At 41.1% G+C, this 19645-nt stretch overlaps 1 protein-coding gene across 4 annotated transcripts in view; it reads left to right on the forward strand.

Annotated features, from left to right (window-relative positions):
• The window catches only part of LOC110486187 (glycine-rich cell wall structural protein 1.0-like), a 34385-nt gene that overhangs the window by 11551 nt on the left and 3189 nt on the right, over positions 1-19645 (forward strand). For 3 of the 4 annotated variants that reach the window (XM_036940847.1, XM_036940851.1, XM_036940848.1), the window contains exon 2: positions 19468-19550. The exons of the other annotated variant lie outside the window; for it this stretch is intronic. The gene's annotated coding sequence lies outside the window, so the exon portion shown is untranslated. The remainder of the gene's footprint in view (positions 1-19467; positions 19551-19645) is intronic. 4 annotated transcript variants of the gene reach the window in all.

A 19645-nucleotide genomic window follows, 5' to 3' on the forward strand; every position in this document is an offset into this window, starting at 1 on the left:
CTTGACTACATTCTTTATAAAGTTGAACGTAATGGGTGAATCTAAAAGCATACAGATGCTGAATAACTGTAATAATACTACACTATTTAATTGCCCTAAGGACTTGTTTGCCATCTCAACATGTGTCCTCTGTTTTTTAACAGAGAAAGAATGGGATGAAGGAGAGACAGTGGGACCAGGTTTTGTTCCCCCGCTCACAGGGTAATGTTTATTTTATTTTACCTTTATTTAACTAGGCAAGTCAGTTAAGAACAAATTCTTATTTTCAATGACGGCCTAGTGGGTTAACTGCCTGTTCAGGGGCAGAACGACAGATTTGTACTTTGTCAGCTCAGGGATTTGAACTTGCAACCTTCCGGTTACTAGTCCAACGCTCTAACCACTAGGCTACCCTACCTGGCCGCTAGACCAGCCACACGCTAGACCAGCCCCATGCAGGCACAACTCCTCTTAAAGGTCCAATGCTGCCATTTGTATCTCAATATCAAATAATTCTGGAAAACTGGAAAACAATTTTGCTAGGACTGTCTGGGAGTGATCTGAGTGGGGAAGGGAACACTGAAAACTAGCTGTTATTGGCAGAAAGGTTTGGAACTCTTTCTTATTGGTCACAAGGCAGGTGAAAACTCCATCCCACCAAAATGTAAGGCTGCCTTTTCAAACAGCTCTTACACTAAAAGGGCATTATCCAAATGTTAACAATTTCACAGTATTATTCCAACCTCATAGTGTAGAAATATATATAAAACACAGGTAAATCATGTGTTTAACTACACTAGGCCTTTAATGTTATTTTACCCTTTCAAAACAACAGGAAAGCAGGCCTTGCTGCTAACCTCTCCTTTAAAGGTCATCTTATGACTGACACAAAAGGATCATTAAGAGATCACTGTTGTTGTACATCATTGTCACCAACATAGATTTGGTGTAGTGCCACCAAAGGAGAAAAGGTATTCTTGCTGTAAACAACACACCCATTGGCACTCAATGATCTTGCAGTTAGCCACCATTCACCCATGTAGTTGGTCCTAAAGTTGTGTCTTTTGACCCCCATCAACAAAACAAAGGAAATTATCTCAACCCACCACTTGGAAAAAACTGGTGGTGACGAGATGGCATCCACCCCACCAGTGACATTTATCGTCATTGTCACTTTTCATATCTTCACTTATAAATAATGTCAAGCTGGCCTGATAACATTTCTCCACAGAATAAACAAGTCATTAATCTTTCTGTGGCAATGTAAATTACTCTCATTATGGAAGAAAAGCTGAAAGTGATCTTTTGAACTTCATTAAATTTGAAGATTATATGCTGTAGATAGCTAGAATTTAGCTTGAACAGTTTTTTGTCAGACATAACATGTAAAAAGTACATGTCATTTTGGGTGGAAATTATTACCTTTGAACAACAAATCCGCTTTAAGCAATGTGTCAACATTCTGGAAAGGAATATTCTTCTGGTGACTTTAGGACAGTGTCCTAATTAAGCAATAAGGCCCGAAAAGGTGTGATATGTTGGCCATATACCACAAACCCCTGAGGTGCCTTATTGCTATTATAAACTGGTCACCGACGTTATTAGAGCAGTAAAAATACATGTTTTGTCATACTCATTGTATAGTCTTATATATATAAAAAAAAATAGAGTCGCACACTCCATATTTCAACTCCCAGTAATGTATTGGGTAAGTCACCAACATTTAGGCATCACTGTGCCTTCTTCAGGGTAATGTCATGAATATTTGAACCATGTTATGTACACACTGCAATTAGTGCAACCAATGACAATAGTGAGAGGTGTGTCATAATGATTAAGTCAATTAGAATGAATTGAGTGAAACTTTTAAAAAAACAATACTTTATGGCATATTAAATATTAGGCTATTGTTATCATATGCAAAAATAATTGAATATTGTACATACTATTAGCATCAACATACATTTCTCAACTAGCCTACCTGGTTAAATAAAGGTTAAATAAAAAATAAAATAAACATTATTGTTCAATTTCACATGCTTAATTGATTCCTATTTCATTTATATTTGTTACATGTAATCTTTTGGTTCAACCTTAATGCATAATGAGCATCACCAACAGGGGGAACATATTAGGTGTACGCTAACAAGCTGTAGAAAGAATATCAATTTATAAGACTTGTTTATAAAAGAGAGAGAATTGTTCAGAAGGGCCTGAGATCAAAGTTCCTTATTCAGACCACTAGGGGTCAATGTTTTTAGATGGGATACCCAGTCTTATATACCACAGCTGTCAGCCAATCAGCATTCAGGGCTCAAACCACCCAGTTTATAATAAAGAGCCTAATGTTTTATTCAATTTACCACTCACAGGGTGACTTTGTATGTTGCGTTATGTATATTACACTTAACTGGTTCATGTATTTTTCACTGTAGGCAACTTAAAAATTAAGATTTATTGGTCCACATCCAGAAAGAATAAAAGTATTACAAGGTATTTTGTCTCCGTATTGACCTTTTTGACTGTGATCCTGCCTCCAGAACCATCCAATTTACATTTGAAAGAGAAGAAAACATAATTCCATCCTAGGCATGCCCACAATGTTTTTTTTGTAGATCTGAGTAGAGGCAGGGTTTCATCACAGCCTACACTTGCTTGTAATGTTGTAATGTAATGTTTTTGCACAGTTCAAAAAATATCTTTATAGGATCACATCAGACCCCAAGTTGGAGTGTTGTTGGCAGCATCAATGCAGTTGTTGCGTGACAGTGGCGCTAAGCATGTCTCCCACGACCACAGAGGGGGACGCTGGAACAGTGTTTGCGGTGGTGCGGGAGGGTATGGGACCCACATCTCAATGGGGTATTCATCAGGTGTCCTGGTGAGCGTGAGAAAATTCTCAGGCTCCCTGTGTGTCAGCGAGAGGGAGAACATGCAATATCTTAATGGGCGCTTTGTATCCTACATGGAGAATCTAAATTAGATAACCCTACATTTGTGATGTGAAAATGTTTATCTTTTCACTGTTAAGAGAGAAAGTGAATGGTAGTTCTTCAGGCTATCAATTAGGTGTAGAATAGGCTGATATTCTGGTCAGATGCGATAGAACGGCCACCCGCTGCTTTCAAGTACACTCAGTTGTTCTGGTGCGATTACTCTCTTAGGCTTCTCACCGTTTTAGCCACTACCTAGGATGTGTGTTGTATGAATGTGTGAGGCTCTATGTTGATTTGTGGGTGTCTGTGGCACAGGTGCACTCACCTGAGGCAGCCAACGCACAGCTTGAGCTACAGCTCCTGTGGTGACTAAAAGACATGGGTGGACACTTGGGGATGATCAATAGCCTTCAAAACCAGGTAGGCCTACATGGGGACCTATCACTCAGGGACGCAAACTGGTGAAGGCCAAAAATGTTGACTTTTTTTTTGTTGCACTGAAACATGCAACAACAACAAAAAACTGCTAAGGGGAAATGCAGGTTTTAACAGAGAATATGATCAACATGATCAGTCTGTAAAATAAAGTGGTTAATGAACCTAACTCACAGCAACAAAAAAAAACATTGGTTGCCTAGACTTTACTGCTAATGACAAGTCTTGAGAAAAAAACAATACACTGATATTGCAGTTAGTTATGACAGCCTTTATAATAGAATGCTTGTGACCACACATCTAAATATTGCACTTGGGGGGAAAAAACATAAAAGTAGAAATAGAATGAAACATGCATTTATTTTTGCTCTATTACAGTGGCCACTAAAGTAGACATCAATCAAGTGCACAAGACTACATGTGTGCAAAAATAACATTCACAGAGTAAAAAAAATCAATAACCTGTGTTACTGCCAAGTTCAACACAACAAAAGCAACATCTTTGGGCTACACACCATTACATTGTACACTTTCTGCTTGTGGACAGCTGTAGTACACTCTGCCAGCAGAGCATGATACCCTTTGTTGGTATAATTGATTTATTTCAGGCACCGTGCACCTGGCTCCCAAGATGGCAGACCTATGCCCTCCCAGACCCACCCATTGCTGCGGCCCTGCCCATTCATATGAAATCAATAGATTAGGTTGCATATAGCATTTATATTTTTGTTCAGTGTACATAATCAAAAGTGTGTGGGCACCTGCTTGTCAATCTCATGGGCCTTAATATGGAGTTAGTCCCCCCTTTGCTGCTATAACAGCCTCTACTCTTCTGTGAAGGCTTTCCACTAAATGTTGGAACATTGCTGCAGGGACTTGCTTCCATTCAGCCACAAGAGCATTAGTGAGGTCAGAGACTGATGTTGGTCGATTAGGCCTGGCTCGCAGTCGGTTTTCCAATTCATCCCAAAGGTGTTCGATGGGGTTGAGGTCAGGGCTCTGTGCAGGCCAGTCAAGTTCTTCCACACCGATCTCAACAAACCACCATCCACACCGATCTCAACAAACCTCGTTTTCTGCAAGGGGGCATTATCATGCTGAAACAGGAAAGGGCCTTCCCCAAACTGTTGCCACAAACTTGGAAGCACAGAATCGTCTAGAATTTAATTGTATGCTGCAGCGTTAAGACCCTTCACTGGAACTAAGGGGCCAAGCCCGGACCATGAAAAACTGCCCCAGACCATTATTCCTTCCCCACCAAACTTTACAGTTGGCACTATGCATTCGGGCAGGTAACGTTCTCCCTGGCATCCGCCAAACCCAGATTTGTCCGTCAGACTGCCGGATGGTGAAGCGTGATTCATCACTCCAGAGAACGCTTTTCCACTGCTCCAGTGTCCAATGCTGGTGAGCTTTACACCACTCCAGCCGACGCTTCGCATTGCGCATGGTGATCTGAGGCGTGTGTGCAGCTGCTCGGCCATGGAAACCCATTTCATGAAGCTCCCGACGAACAGTTATTGTGCTGACGTTGCTTCCAGAGGCAGTTTGGAACTCAGTAGTGAGTGTTGCAAACGAGGACAGATGATCTTTACACGCTACTTCCTTCAGCACTTTGCGGTCCTCTTCTCTGAGCTTGTGTGGCCTACCGCTTCGCGGCTGAGCCGTTGTTGCTCCTAGACGTTTCCACTTCACAATAACAGCACTTACAGTTGACCGGGGCAGCTCTAGCAAGGCAGAAATTTGACAAACTGACTTGCTGGAAAGGTGGCATCCTATGACAGTGCCACGTTGAAAGTCACTGAGCTCTTCAGTACGGACCATTCTACCGCCAACATTCGTCTATGGAGATTGGATGGTGTGTGCTCTCTCTCATATACAGTGGGGCAAAAAAGTATTTAGTCAGCCACCAATTGTGCAAGTTCTACCACTTAAAAAGATGAGAGAGGCCTGTAATTTCCATCATGGGTACACTTCAACTATGACAGACAAAATTAGGGGGAAAAAATCCAGAAAATCACATTGTAGGATTTTTAATGAATTTATTTTCAAATTATGGTGGAAAATAAGTATTTGGTCACCTACAAACAAGCAAGATTTCTGGCTCTCACAGACCTGTAACTTCTTCTTTAAGAGGCTCCTCTGTCCTCCACTCGTTACCTGTATTAAATGGTACCTGTTTGAACTTGTTATCAGTATAAAAGACACCTGTCCACAACCTCAAACAGTCACACTCCAAACTCCACTATGGCCAAGACCAAAGGGCTGTCAAAGGACACCAGAAACAAAATTGTAGACCTGCACCAGGCTGGGAAGACTGAATCTGCAATAAGTAAGTAGCTTGGTTTGAAGAAATCAACTGTGGGAGCAATTATTAGGAAATGGAAGACATACAAGACCACTGATAATCTCCCTTGATCTGGGGCTCCACGCAAGATCTCACCCTGTGGGGTCAAAATGATCACGGTGAGCAAAAATCCCAGAACCACACAGGGGGACCTGTGAATGACCTGCAGAGAGCTGTGACCAAAGTAACAAAGCCTACCATCAGTAACACACTACGCTGCCAGGGACTCAAATCCTGCAGTGCCAGACGTGTCCCCCTGCTTAAGCCAGTACATGTCCAGGCCCGTCTGAAGTTTGCTAGAGAGCATTTGGATGATCCAGAAGAAGATTTGGAGAATGTCATATGGTCAGATGAAACCAAAATATTACTTTTTGGTAAAAACTCAACTCGTCGTGTTTGGAGGACAAAGAATGCTGAGTTGCATCCAAAGAACACCATACCTATTGTGAAGCATGGGGGTGGAAACATCATGCTTTGGGGCTGTTTTTCTGGAAAGGGACCAGGACGACTGATCCGTGTAAAGGAAAGAATGGATGGGGCTATGTATTGTGAGATTTTGAGTGAAAACCTCCTTCCATCAGCAAGGGCATTGAAGATGAAACGTGGCTGGGTCTTTCAGCATGACAATGATCCCAAACACACCGCCCGGGCAACGAAGAAGTGGCTTTGTAAGAAGCATTTCAAGGTCTTGGAGTGGCCTAGCCAGTCTCCAGATCTCAACCCCATAGAAAATCTTTGGAGGGAGTTGAAAGTCTGTGTTGCCCAGCAACAGCCCCAAAACATCACTGCTCTAGAGAAGATCTGCATGGAGGAATGGGCCAAAATACCAGCAAGTGTGTGAAAACCCTGTGAAGACTTACAGAAAACATTTGACCTCTGTCATTGCCAACAAAGGGTATATAACAAAGTATTGAGATAAACTTTTATTATTGACCAAATACTTATTTTCCACCATAATTTGCAAATAAATTCTGGATTTTTTTTCCTCATTTTGTCCGTCATAGTTGAAGTGTACCTATGATGAAAATTACAGGCCTCTCATTTTTTAAGTGGGAGAACTTGCACAATTGGTGGCTGACTAAATACTTTTTTGCCACACTGTACCTGTCAGCAACAGGTGTGGCTGAAAACACAATTTACATAATTCTGGACTACTATATGTATTTTTTGGTTTGTCATTCTATTGTTTTTCATGGATTTTTTTGTGGTAATTAAATATTATTTATTTATAAATGTATCAGAATTCATTTTCCAGAAATAGTTTTACATTTAGACTGTAAAAGATGTCCTGTGTATTGTCAAATTGGAAAAAAGTGAGGGAGCGCCGCTCCTCTTCGCTCCAGCAGCAGGACACCCCTGCTTGATAGTACACCATTTTCTATTGTTTTACTGTTCAGTACTCGGCAGCATTTGCCCGTCAAGCTAGCGAACATAAAAGTATGTTGAAAACATTTGCTAAAATTGACATTGGCAACAAATTGTCATTTGTTTACAATAAATAAACATACACAATATTTAAAAACCAGCTCCTCCATTGCCAGAGACCGATCATCACGAAAACTAAAGCAGATACGATGCCCCGGGCCACCTCCTACTAGTTTTGCATGACCTGGTCCCCCAGCTGTTGCCCGGGTGGTAGGAGTTAGCACTCGATTTGCAATTAAATGTTCAATGCCCCACTCAAAAAAAAAGAGTCAGAAAAACAACAATGAAATGCATGTGGTCGATACAAATGAACTTCTAATAATTGATTAACAAAATTAACAAAAAATGTCAACAGCCATTTGCATCAGAGGGTAATGGAACAATGTCCTGGTGCTGCCTTTTTTTATCCCTCTGATCATTTCTCCTTTCCGTCGTTTTATTTAGTTAGGACATCCACCGATCCCGGCTGTATAGCATTCAATTGTTTCGGTGTTCCCGGGCTGTGTAAAATGTGCACACCCAACAATTTTAGCCGCTGCTCAGACATTGCTGACGCATGCCAGGTCACAAGGCCAGGATAGGTATTTTACGTATTAGCTAACCACATAATATGTTACAGCATATTAGCATATCTGTTGCCAGACACGGTCGATAACGAGGCACGCAACCAGTGGTTGATGCATGCAATACCTGATCAGGGAACCCAACCTTTACTTCTCCATTCTCTGGAGGTGCATCATGGGTAAACTTGTCTCATCTGACCAATACCAATTACTTATCACCCCCTGGTACAGAGTTATGAGACAGTGTTGTCATCAGCTGGGATGAACTCATGGACCTTTTTGTATAGTTCACATAGTCCTGTGAGTAGGATTGATATTCCAGCCAGGCCAAACCCTAGTGTAAATTCATTGATGTTATGGCTCTGGTATGACCCAGAGTAAACTTTACAAGCCACGCCTTTTGAATTGTCCTCAATGTAGCACCTCGTCAGAACAGTAAAGACCACAACCCAGCATGTCACAACTCAACTTAACCTTATGACAGTGTTTTGGAATATAGTGGGATATGTGACATTTGGTGTGAAAAGCCTTAGATTACCCTTTCTGTCAGAGCTGGTTAAACATTTAACTCTGATCCTGTGCATCAACTTGTCTCTCAACAGAGTAGATTTACATATAATTGAATCAGAAACTTTATATGTGTGTTCAAACGTTAAAGATTGCCAGATTACTTTAGGAGTGTTAGGTATTTACTTTCCTCTGATATCAATTTTCCAGTAGCAGAATTCATTGGTAAACATACTGTAACTATCTGACTTGACTTGCCTACGTTCTTTATGAAATTGAACATAATGGGTGAATTTAAAAGCATTCAGATGCTGCTAACTGTAATAATAATAATACTCTATTTCCCAGCCATAAACAGTAATCAGACTTGTAAGAGAGAGAGAGACAGACCAGGTTTTCTTGCTGTAAACAGCACACCCATTGGCACTCAATGGTCTTGCAGGTTTTGTTCCCACGCTCACACAGTAATGTTTATGTCCTGCCGGTGACATTAATTGGCCGCTAGACCAGCCCCATGCAGGCATAATTCCTCTCAATGTTATTTTGAACTTTTCAAACAACAGGTCTTTCTGCTTACCTCATTTGGCCACGTTTTAGATTTGGTTAATTAAGAAATGCTAGTAGCCATGACTGAATTCAAACATGAGTTAGTTTCGGGGTGTGGTTTGATGTGGGTGTCTCTTGTGCGTGTGTTCGCAGAGTTAAACAAATTATTTAGCCAATTATCTTCAACTGGCTGGTGTGCGGTTAGAGGGTTTTAAGTCTTGAAATTTGGAGCTATTGGAATTTTAACATATTCTCCCATGTACATTGTATAATTTACCGATGGTCCCTAGCTAGTCCGATAGGGATATCCAAAGTTGACCCAAATGTATAATGGGCAATACTATTGGGTTGCGTGCAGCTGCATTCCAAATTGATGATTACTTGTGTGCTGCCAGCTGTGGGCACGTGGGCAGGATTAAAACAAACCCAACCTTCATTTCCATCGGGATGCAGTCACAACCACAAATCTCACAATCTCCATTTTGGATGAGACTGACTTTATTACCAAAATTATCCTGTTTACACTTTGTGGTCAATTTTGACAGTAGGATTAATATTTCTGACTCATGTCGATGCCACATGGGTTCTTTTCTTAATGAGAAGTTGTTTTTTAAGGGCAGTTGCTCTTTAAAGGTCATCTTTTGACAGTGACACAAAATGATCATTAAGAGATTACTGCTATTGTACATCCTTGTCACCAACATAGTATTGCTGTAGTGCAACTAAAGGAGAAAAAATTTAATGGCCGGTTTTCTTGCTGTAAACAACACACCCATTGGCACTCAATGGTCTTGCAATTAGCCACGGTTGTTTCTGTCTTGTGACCCCCCCCCCCCTCACTCTTTGGTTGGGGCCCGTGACCTATTAGGAACTGTCCTCAACACATTAATTGGTCCCAAGTCCTGACGCACCATTTTGGGGAAAAACTGGTGTAGAGATAGAATATCATCCACCGAGCCAGTGGCTTATCGTCATTGTCACTTTTCATATCTTCACATATAAATAATGTCAAGCTGGTCTGAGAACATTTTCCCACGGAATAAACAAGTCATTAATCTTTCTGTGGCAGTGTAAATTACTCATGGGAGAAAAGCAGAAAGGGATCTTTTGAACTTAAAGATTATGTGCTGTTGATAGTTAGAATTGTTTTTTTGTCAGACATTACAGGCACTGGGTTAGCACACACACAACCCGGGTGCCCACTTTATTTATTTTATTTTATTTTACCTTTATTTAACCAGGTAGGCAAGTTGAGAACAAGTTCTCATTTACAATTGCGACCTGGCCAAGATAAAGCAAAGCAGTTCGACAGATACAACAACACAGAGTTACACATGGAGTAAAACAAACATACAGTCAATAATAAAGTATAAACAAGTCTATATACAATGTGAGCAAATGAGGTGAGAAGGGAGGTAAAGGCAAAAAAAGGCCTTGGTGGCAAGGTAAATACAATATAGCAAGTAAAACACTGGAATGGTAGTTTTGCAATGGAAGAATGTGCAAAGTAGAAATAAAAATAATGGGGTGCAAAGGAGCAAAATAAATAAATAAATTAAATACAGTTGGGAAAGAGGTAGTTGATAGGGCTAAATTATATGTGGGCTATGTACAGGTGCAGTAATCTGTGAGCTGCTCTGAGAGTTGGTGCTTAAAGCTAGTGAGGGAGATAAGTGTTTCCAGTTTCAGAGATTTTTGTAGTTCGTTCCAGTCATTGGCAGCAGAGAACTGGAAAGAGAGACGGCCAAAGAAAGAATTGGTTTTGGGGGTGACTAGAGAGATATACCTGCTGGAGCGTGTGCTACAGGTGGGAGATGCTATGGTGACCAGCGAGCTGAGATAAGGGGGGACTTTACCTAGCAGGGTCTTGTAGATGACATGGAGCCAGTGGGTTTGGCGACGAGTATGAAGCGAGGGCCAGCCAACGAGAGCGTACAGGTCGCAATGGTGGGTAGTATATGGGGCTTTGGTGACAAAACGGATTGCACTGTGATAGACTGCATCCAGTTTGTTGAGTAGGGTATTGGAGGCTATTTTGTAAATTACATCGCCAAAGTCGAGGATTGGTAGGATGGTCAGTTTTACAAGGGTATGTTTGGCAGCATGAGTGAAGGATGCTTTGTTGCGAAATAGGAAGCCAATTCTAGATTTAACTTTGGATTGGAGATGTTTGATATGGGTCTGGAAGGAGAGTTTACAGTCTAACCAGACACCTAAGTATTTGTAGTTGTCCACGTATTCTAAGTCAGAGCCGTCCAGAGTAGTGATGTTGGACAGGCGGGTAGGTGCAGGTAGTGATCGGTTGAAGAGCATGCATTTAGTTTTACTTGTATTTAAGAGCAGTTGGAGGCCACGGAAGGAGAGTTGTATGGCATTGAAGCTTGCCTGGAGGGTTGTTAACACAGTGTCCAAAGAAGGGCCGGAAGTATACAGAATGGTGTCGTCTGCGTAGAGGTGGATCAGAGACTCACCAGCAGCAAGAGCGACCTCATTGATGTATACAGAGAAGAGAGTCGGTCCAAGAATTGAACCCTGTGGCACCCCCATAGAGACTGCCAGAGGTCCGGACAACAGACCCTCAGATTTGACACACTGAACTCTATCAGAGAAGTAGTTGGTGAACCAGGCGAGGCAATCATTTGAGAAACCAAGGCTGTTGAGTCTGCCGATGAGGATGTGGTGATTGACAGAGTCGAAAGCCTTGGCCAGATCAATGAATACGGCTGCACAGTAATGTTTCTTATCGATGGCGGTTAAGATATCGTTTAGGACCTTGAGCGTGGCTGAGGTGCACCCATGACCAGCTCTGAAACCAGATTGCATAGCAGAGAAGGTATGGTGAGATTCAAAATGGTCGGTAATCTGTTTGTTGACTTGGCTTTCGAAGACCTTAGAAAGGCATGGTAGGATAGATATAGGTCTGTAGCAGTTTGGGTCAAGAGTGTCCCCCCCTTTGAAGAGGGGGATGACCGCAGCTGCTTTCCAATCTTTGGGAATCTCAGACGACACGAAAGAGAGGTTGAACAGGCTAGTAATAGGGGTGGCAACAATTTCGGCAGATAATTTTAGAAAGAAAGGGTCCAGATTGTCTAGCCCGGCTGATTTGTAGGGGTCCAGATTTTGCAGCTCTTTCAGAACATCAGCTGAATGGATTTGGGAGAAGGAGAAATGGGGAAGGCTTGGGCGAGTTGCTGTTGGGGGTGCAGTGCTGTTGACAGGGGTAGGAGTAGCCAGGTGGAAAGCATGGCCAGCAGTAGAAAAATGCTTATTGAAATTTTCAATTATGGTGGATTTATCAGTGGTGACAGTGTTTCCTATCTTCAGTGCAGTGGGCAGCTGGGAGGAGGTGTTCTTATTCTCCATGGACTTTACAGTGTCCCAGAACTTTTTTGAGTTAGTGTTGCAAGAAGCAAATTTCTGCTTGAAAAAGCTAGCCTTGGCTTTTCTAACTGCCTGTGTATAATGGTTTCTAGCTTCCCTGAACAGCTGCATATCACGGGGGCTGTTCGATGCTAATGCAGAACGCCATAGGACGTTTTTGTGTTGATTAAGGGCAGTCAGGTCTGGGGAGAACCAAGGGCTATATCTGTTCCTGGTTCTAAATTTCTTGAATGGGGCATGTTTATTTAAGATGGTTAGGAAGGCATTTTTAAAAAATATCCAGGCATCCTCTACTGACGGGATGAGGTCAATATCCTTCCAGGATACCCCGGCCAGGTCGATTAGAAAGGCCTGCTCGCTGAAGTGTTTCAGGGAGCGTTTTACAGTGATGAGAGGAGGTCGTTTGACCGCTGACCCATTACGGATGCAGGCAATGAGGCAGTGATCGCTGAGATCTTGGTTGAAGACAGCAGAGGTGTATTTAGAGGGGAAGTTGGTTAGGATGATATCTATGAGGGTGCCCGTGTTTAAGGCTTTGGGGAGGTACCTGGTAGGTTCATTGATAATTTGTGTGAGATTGAGGGCATCAAGTTTAGATTGTAGGATGGCTGGGGTGTTAAGCATGTTCCAGTTTAGGTCGCCTAGCAGCACGAGCTCTGAAGATAGATGGGGGGCAATCAGTTCACATATGGTGTCCAGAGCACAGCTGGGGGCAGAGGGTGGTCTATAGCAAGCGGCAACGGTGAGAGACTTGTTTTTAGAAAGGTGGATTTTTAAAAGTAGAAGTTCAAATTGTTTGGGTACAGACCTGGATAGTAGGACAGAACTCTGCAGGCTATCTTTGCAGTAGATTGCAACACCGCCCCCTTTGGCAGTTCTATCTTGTCTGAAAATGTTGTAGTTTGGAATTAAAATGTCTGAATTTTTGGTGGTCTTCCTAAGCCAGGATTCAGACACAGCTAGAACATCCGGGTTGGCAGAGTGTGCTAAAGCAGTGAATAGAACAAACTTAGGGAGGAGGCTTCTAATGTTAACATGCATGAAACCAAGGCTATTACGGTTACAGAAGTCGTCAAAAGAGAGCGCCTGGGGAATAGGAGTGGAGCTAGGCACTGCAGGGCCTGGATTCACCTCTACATCGCCAGAGGAACATAGGAGGAGTAGAATAAGGGTGTGACTAAAAGCAATAAGAATTGGTCGTCTAGAACGTCTGGAACAGAGAGTAAAAGGAGGTTTCTGGGGGCGATAAAATAGCATCAAGGTATAATGTACAGACAAAGGTAAGGTAGGATGTGAATACAGTGGAGGTAAACCTAGGTATTGAGTGATGAAGAGAGAGATATTGTCTCTAGAAACATCATTGAAACCAGGAGATGTCATTGCATGTGTGGGTGGTGGAACTAATAGGTTGGATAAGGTATAGTGAGCAGGACTAGAGGCTCTACAGTGAAATAAGCCAATAAACACTAACCAGAACAGCAATGGACAAGACATATTGACATTAAGGAGAGGCATGCTTAGTCGAGTGATCAAAAGGGTCCAGTGAGTGGAGAGGTTGGTTTAGGGTCACAGCTAGCCAAGCCAACCGGTAGCAAGCTAGCATAGGATGGAGTCTGTTGTTAGCCACCTCTTGCGTTCGGTCAGTAGATTAGTGGGGTTCCGTGTGGTAGAGGGGATTAATCCAAATCACACAACAACAACAAAAATAAGAACAATAGATATAGTTATAGAGGCCCGAGAAGAAAACATAATAATTCAAATAAATAAATTGTCCGATTGTCTATTCAGATAGCAGCCGGAAAGACAGCTAACGGTTAGCGGGCCGCAGATGGGCGTTCCGGTAACGTCGCGACAGAGGAGCCAGCCGGATCTCCTTCAGGTAGATAACGTCGGCAGTCCGGTTGTGAAGGCCCGGTGGGGCTCCGCGTAGGCAGTGAAACGGGTCCGGATAGGTGACTGCAGCCCAGGAGTGAATGATGGAACTCAGGCGTGATTGACGGAGCTGGCTAGCACCGGAACAATCGATGTTTGCTCCGGAATCGACGAAAGCCGACTATCACACGGATAGCAGCTAGCTAGCTGTGAGATCCGGGTATGAATGTCCAGAGAGCAGTTGAAATCCAGGGACATGGAGAGAAAAATTGGTCCGGTATGTTCCGTTCCGAGCCGCGCCGTACAAAACTGGCGATAGATTTTCGATAGATTTTCGAGCTAAAGGACAGCCGATGACCACAAACCGTGGTTAGCTTCTGATTAGCTTCTGGGCTAGCTCCTGGCTAGTTTCTGGCCAGCCTCCTGGAGTTTCTGGCTAGCTTCCTGAAGGATTGCAGATCTGAGGTAAATAATACTTTTTTATAAATATAAATTGGTGAGGCTGGTTGCAGGAGAGTGTTTAGAAGATGAGTTGATGGAAAATAAAAATAAAATGTATGTGAAAAAAAGTTGTAAATATATATATATACAGGACACGACAAGACGAGGACAAAGACGTCTGAACTGCTATGCGATCTTGGATCAACAATGAGTTTTAGGGGCCCCCAACTCCCCTCAAAATATTTAAAAAATATAAAAAAATTGGGACAATCCTTGTCCAGCAAGGAAACACTTTTTTTTATATATATATATATATATATATATATATATATATATAGTTTAAAGAAATGCATTTTAGGGAATTTTAAAAGGGAAAAGATTGGTTTTGGGAATTTTCAAAATACTTCCAATATTATTGATTTTCATGTCAGCTCTTTGCCTGGAAATGCCCTCCAAAAAAAGTGTTTGAAATTGGCAAAAATATATATTAACTGAAAAATAATGGTATGTACAATGAACAAAAATATAAACGCAACATGCAACAATTTCAAAGATTTTAATGAGTTACAGTTTATATACTGTAAGGAAATCAGTCAATTGAAATAAATTCATTAGGCCATAATATATGGATTTCACAGGATTACAGATATGCACCTGTTGGTCACAGATACCGTCAAAAATATATTAAATCATATTTCTCTCAAAACTTAAGACTCCTAAAAGTTTTGTCTGGAGATTTTGTTCACATTTCTCTAAAATCCTAAATGAATCAGGAATGAGCAGGGTCAGTTATATCATAAGGACCCCTTAATGTCCTCATTACATGTAGTGCAACAAGACCATTCATGGTCTGTAAAGTTCTCTCCTTTTGATAGATTTAAACAAACAACATTGGAATCACCATGGTCACAACCATAAACTGTCAACTCCATCTTCATTATAGATTAAAATGCAATATGAATTTTGGTTCAAATATGTTACATTTAATTAGGTTTTAGAGTCATAAAGCAACTGAAGAAAAAACACAATTTTACTGTGTACACCACTTCAATGAATAAGAAAAAAGCAATTTTGCTCTCTGTAAAACAGACAAAAATCTGACGGAGTTTATGTTTTATTGGGGATTTTAAAATTCATAATTTTCCATATTCCAGACTTTAATTTTCCATATTTTACAAATGTTAAAAAAAAAAAAAATGTTGTCAACTCTATCAGTGGCTTGTCAACTCCTTCACTGACGGCTAACCCTCTTGCTTTTGTCAATATTCCGATTTTTTGTTGTTGTAATCAATGCACTGCAACTTATGCTTAAACAATTGAAGTATTTGCTGTGCTAGATTTAAGGGATAATGATACGCTTTTTAAATGTTATTTTATGTTCTAAATCTAGAAAAACATGCCAAAATGCAAACAGAATTTGCCCTGGAGCATTTAATAGTGCTATAAAACTTAACAAAAATACAGTGCCTTGCGAAAGTATTCGGCCCCTTTGAACTTTGCGACCTTTTGCCACATTTCAGGCTTCAAACATAAAGATATAAAACTGTATTTTTTTGTGAAGAATCAACAACAAGTGGGACACAATCATGAAGTGGAACGACATTTATTGGATATTTCAAACTTTTTTAACAAATCGAAAACTGAAAAATTGGGCGTGCAAAATTATCAGCCCCCTTAAGTAAATACTTTGTAGCGCCACCTTTTGCTGCGATTACAGCTGTAAGTCGCTTGGGGTATGTCTCTATCAGTTTTGCACATCGAGAGACTGAAATTTTTTCCCATTCCTCCTTGCAAAACAGCTCGAGCTCAGTGAGGTTGGATGGAGAGCATTTGTGAACAGCAGTTTTCAGTTCTTTCCACAGATTCTCGATTGGATTCAGGTCTGGACTTTGACTTGGCCATTCTAACACCTGGATATGTTTATTTTTGAACCATTCCATTGTAGATTTTGCTTTATGTTTTGGATCATTGTCTTGTTGGAAGACAAATCTCCGTCCCAGTCTCAGGTCTTTTGCAGACTCCATCAGGTTTTCTTCCAGAATGGTCCTGTATTTGGCTCCATCCATCTTCCCATCAATTTTAACCATCTTCCCTGTCCCTGCTGAAGAAAAGCAGGCCCAAACCATGATGCTGCCACCACCATGTTTGACAGTGGGGATGGTGTGTTCATGGTGATGAGCTGTGTTGCTTTTACGCCAAACATAACGTTTTGCATTGTTGCCAAAAAGTTCAATTTTGGTTTCATCTGACCAGAGCACCTTCTTCCACATGTTTGGTGTGTCTCCCAGGTGGCTTGTGGCACACTTTAAACAACACTTTTTATGGATATCTTTAAGAAATGTCTTTCTTCTTGCCACTCTTCCATAAAGGCCAGATTTGTGCAATATACGACTGATTGTTGTCCTATGGACAGAGTCTCCCACCTCAGCTGTAGATCTCTGCAGTTCATCCAGAGTGATCATGGGCCTCTTGGCTGCATCTCTGATCAATCTTCTCCTTGTATGAGCTGAAAGTTTAGAGGGACGGCCAGGTCTTGGTAGATTTGCAGTGGTCTGATACTCCTTCCATTTCAATATTATCGCTTGCACAGTGCTCCTTGGGATGTTTAAAGCTTGGGAAATCTTTTTGTATCCAAATCCGGCTTTAAACTTCTTCACAACAGTATCTCGGACCTGCCTGGTGTGTTCCTTGTTCTTCATGATGCTCTCTGCGCTTTTAACGGACCTCTGAGACTATCACAGTGCAGGTGCATTTATACGGAGACTTGATTACACACAGGTGGATTGTATTTATCATCATTAGTCATTTAGGTCAACATTGGATCATTCAGAGATCCTCACTGAACTTCTGGAGAGAGTTTGCTGCACTGAAAGTAAAGGGGCTGAATAATTTTGCACGCCCAATTTTTCAGTTTTTGATTTGTTAAAAAAGTTTGAAATATCCAATAAATGTCGTTCCACTTCATGATTGTGTCCCACTTGTTGTTGATTCTTCACAAAAAAATACAGTTTTATATATTTATGTTTGAAGCCTGAAATGTGGCAAAAGGTCGCAAAGTTCAAGGGGGCCGAATACTTTCGCAAGGCACTGTAAATGTGGAGATTAGTTTTACATATTTGAATAATCTAATATTAGAATTAAATAGTCAAGGCCTTTAAACAGACCATTGTAAAAATGAAAGGACTTTTATGGTGTCTGATGGAGTTGACATAAATCCAGTTAGTTGCAATTTATCACAAAAAATATTGGTTGTTCATTTACATGGCTTGATACTTAATACTTTGGTCTATCAAAATATGTAATTCATTATTATATTTATATTATTAAGACAAATATTTTAGATCGTCCCTTCTTTCGAGAATCCCCGAGCTCTAAAACAGCAACATTTTCTCTCAGCATTATTGCAGAAAAGTGACGACGCTGGGCCAATTGTGCTCAGCCTCTGGAACTCCCAATCACGGCCGGTTGTGATACAGCCTGGAATTGTGCTCAGCCTCAAGCACTGAGATGCAGTGATAACCTTTCAACAATAAAGCTTTAAGCAATGCGTCTACGTTTTTGGCAGAAATATTTTTGGGGTGACTTTGGGTCAGTGTCCTAATAAAGAAAAAAGAGCATCATGTTTTATTTCATTTAAATGACGCTGATTCAACCAGTGGGAAGGAAGGTGTAACAGAGTTGTGGGATAAAGCCAACATCTCATGTGGTAAAACATTTAAAAAGACAAAGGACTTGGCATAGTCCTTTTATGTCAGGTTTTGACTTGAGTGCATGTGCTCTTAAATTAAAATGTCAGATTACTAATTTCATTGGAACAGTTTTTTTTAATTTTTTTTAACTGTTTATTAAGTTTTGAACTTACACACACACAGACAAGACAAAGCAATTTAAATAATATACTCAACAAGAAAAAAAATACAAATAAAAATACAAATAAAAAAAATAGCTTTAAAGATACCATACTTTAGACAAGTTAAACACACCAGGCAGAAGGCTACAGAGGTTAAAGGGCAATCTATAGTACACTGACAGAGCAAACACCTCACCATTGTTCCTGTAAGCAGTCAAGGGATAAGGGTGGAGAAATGCAACCACTCACAGAGAGTCATGGCCACAGACCGACCATCCACTGGACAAAAAACAAGTTTACAATGCTTTAAAATAAAAAAAATACAATTATTATTCATGTAGGTGTGAACAAAATGTAAAAATAACTGGGAAAAACAAGCTAACACTTCAGTCTCTGCCTGGGCAAGATGAACAAGGCATCTGCGGACCACAATCAATAAGCACATGGACCTTAATACCCCCCCCCAGCAAAAACACAGAGAGAAGCTCCTCCAACCCTTAAGTCACAGACTTATTTTAGTATTAATTGGAGTGCCATCAGAGGATGGACTGTTTAAAGTAAGACCGGAATGGAGCCCAAGCCTCATCAAACAGTTTGGGGTTCCCACGTGAATTTAATTACATTTTTTCTAGTTTCAGAGAGCACAACACATCCCTCACCCAATATTTATAAGATGGGGGAGCTGCCATCTTCCAGTTCTGTAGTATTAGCCGTCTAGCTAAAAGAGTTGTATAAGCAACAGTGTCCGACTGGATTCTTGATAGGGGGGTACCCATGGGCAGTACTCCAAAAAGGGCTGTAAGGGGAGACGGATCTATAACAGTGTCATATATATCAGAGAAACATTTAAATATTAATTCCCAGAAACCTGACAGTTTATGACAGCCCCAAAACATATGCAACAGTGTGGCTGGTTCCACCTTACATCTGACACAGGTAGGATCAAAATCAGAGAATATTCTTCCAAGTTTGGCCCCCGACCAGTGGATACGGTGAACCACCTTGAATTGAATGAGGCTGTGTCTAGTGCTAAAAGAGGACGAGTGTACTCTGCGCAGCACAGATTCCCAGGCGTCTTCCTCATTGGAACAGTTTAACTGCATCACTGACTTGCGATGACAAAGATTGATAGTAAACATGTTAATGAAATGTATTATCTTCTGCCTATCTGTGTTACTCCCATAGATTTCTGACTGGTACACAATCCATGCCCAACTCAGGCTGCAGGTCGTCAATGCTCAACTGGAAGTCTATGACTATAATTACAAGTTAGTTTGTTTATAGTAAATGTGTATGTGTGTGGATCCACTGTGTCCTGAAAGTCCACCATGAAGTATTGCGCAAACAAGGGCATGAATTTTGG

This window comes from Oncorhynchus mykiss, chromosome 13 (assembly GCF_013265735.2).
Source record: "Oncorhynchus mykiss isolate Arlee chromosome 13, USDA_OmykA_1.1, whole genome shotgun sequence".
NCBI lineage: Eukaryota > Metazoa > Chordata > Actinopteri > Salmoniformes > Salmonidae > Oncorhynchus > Oncorhynchus mykiss.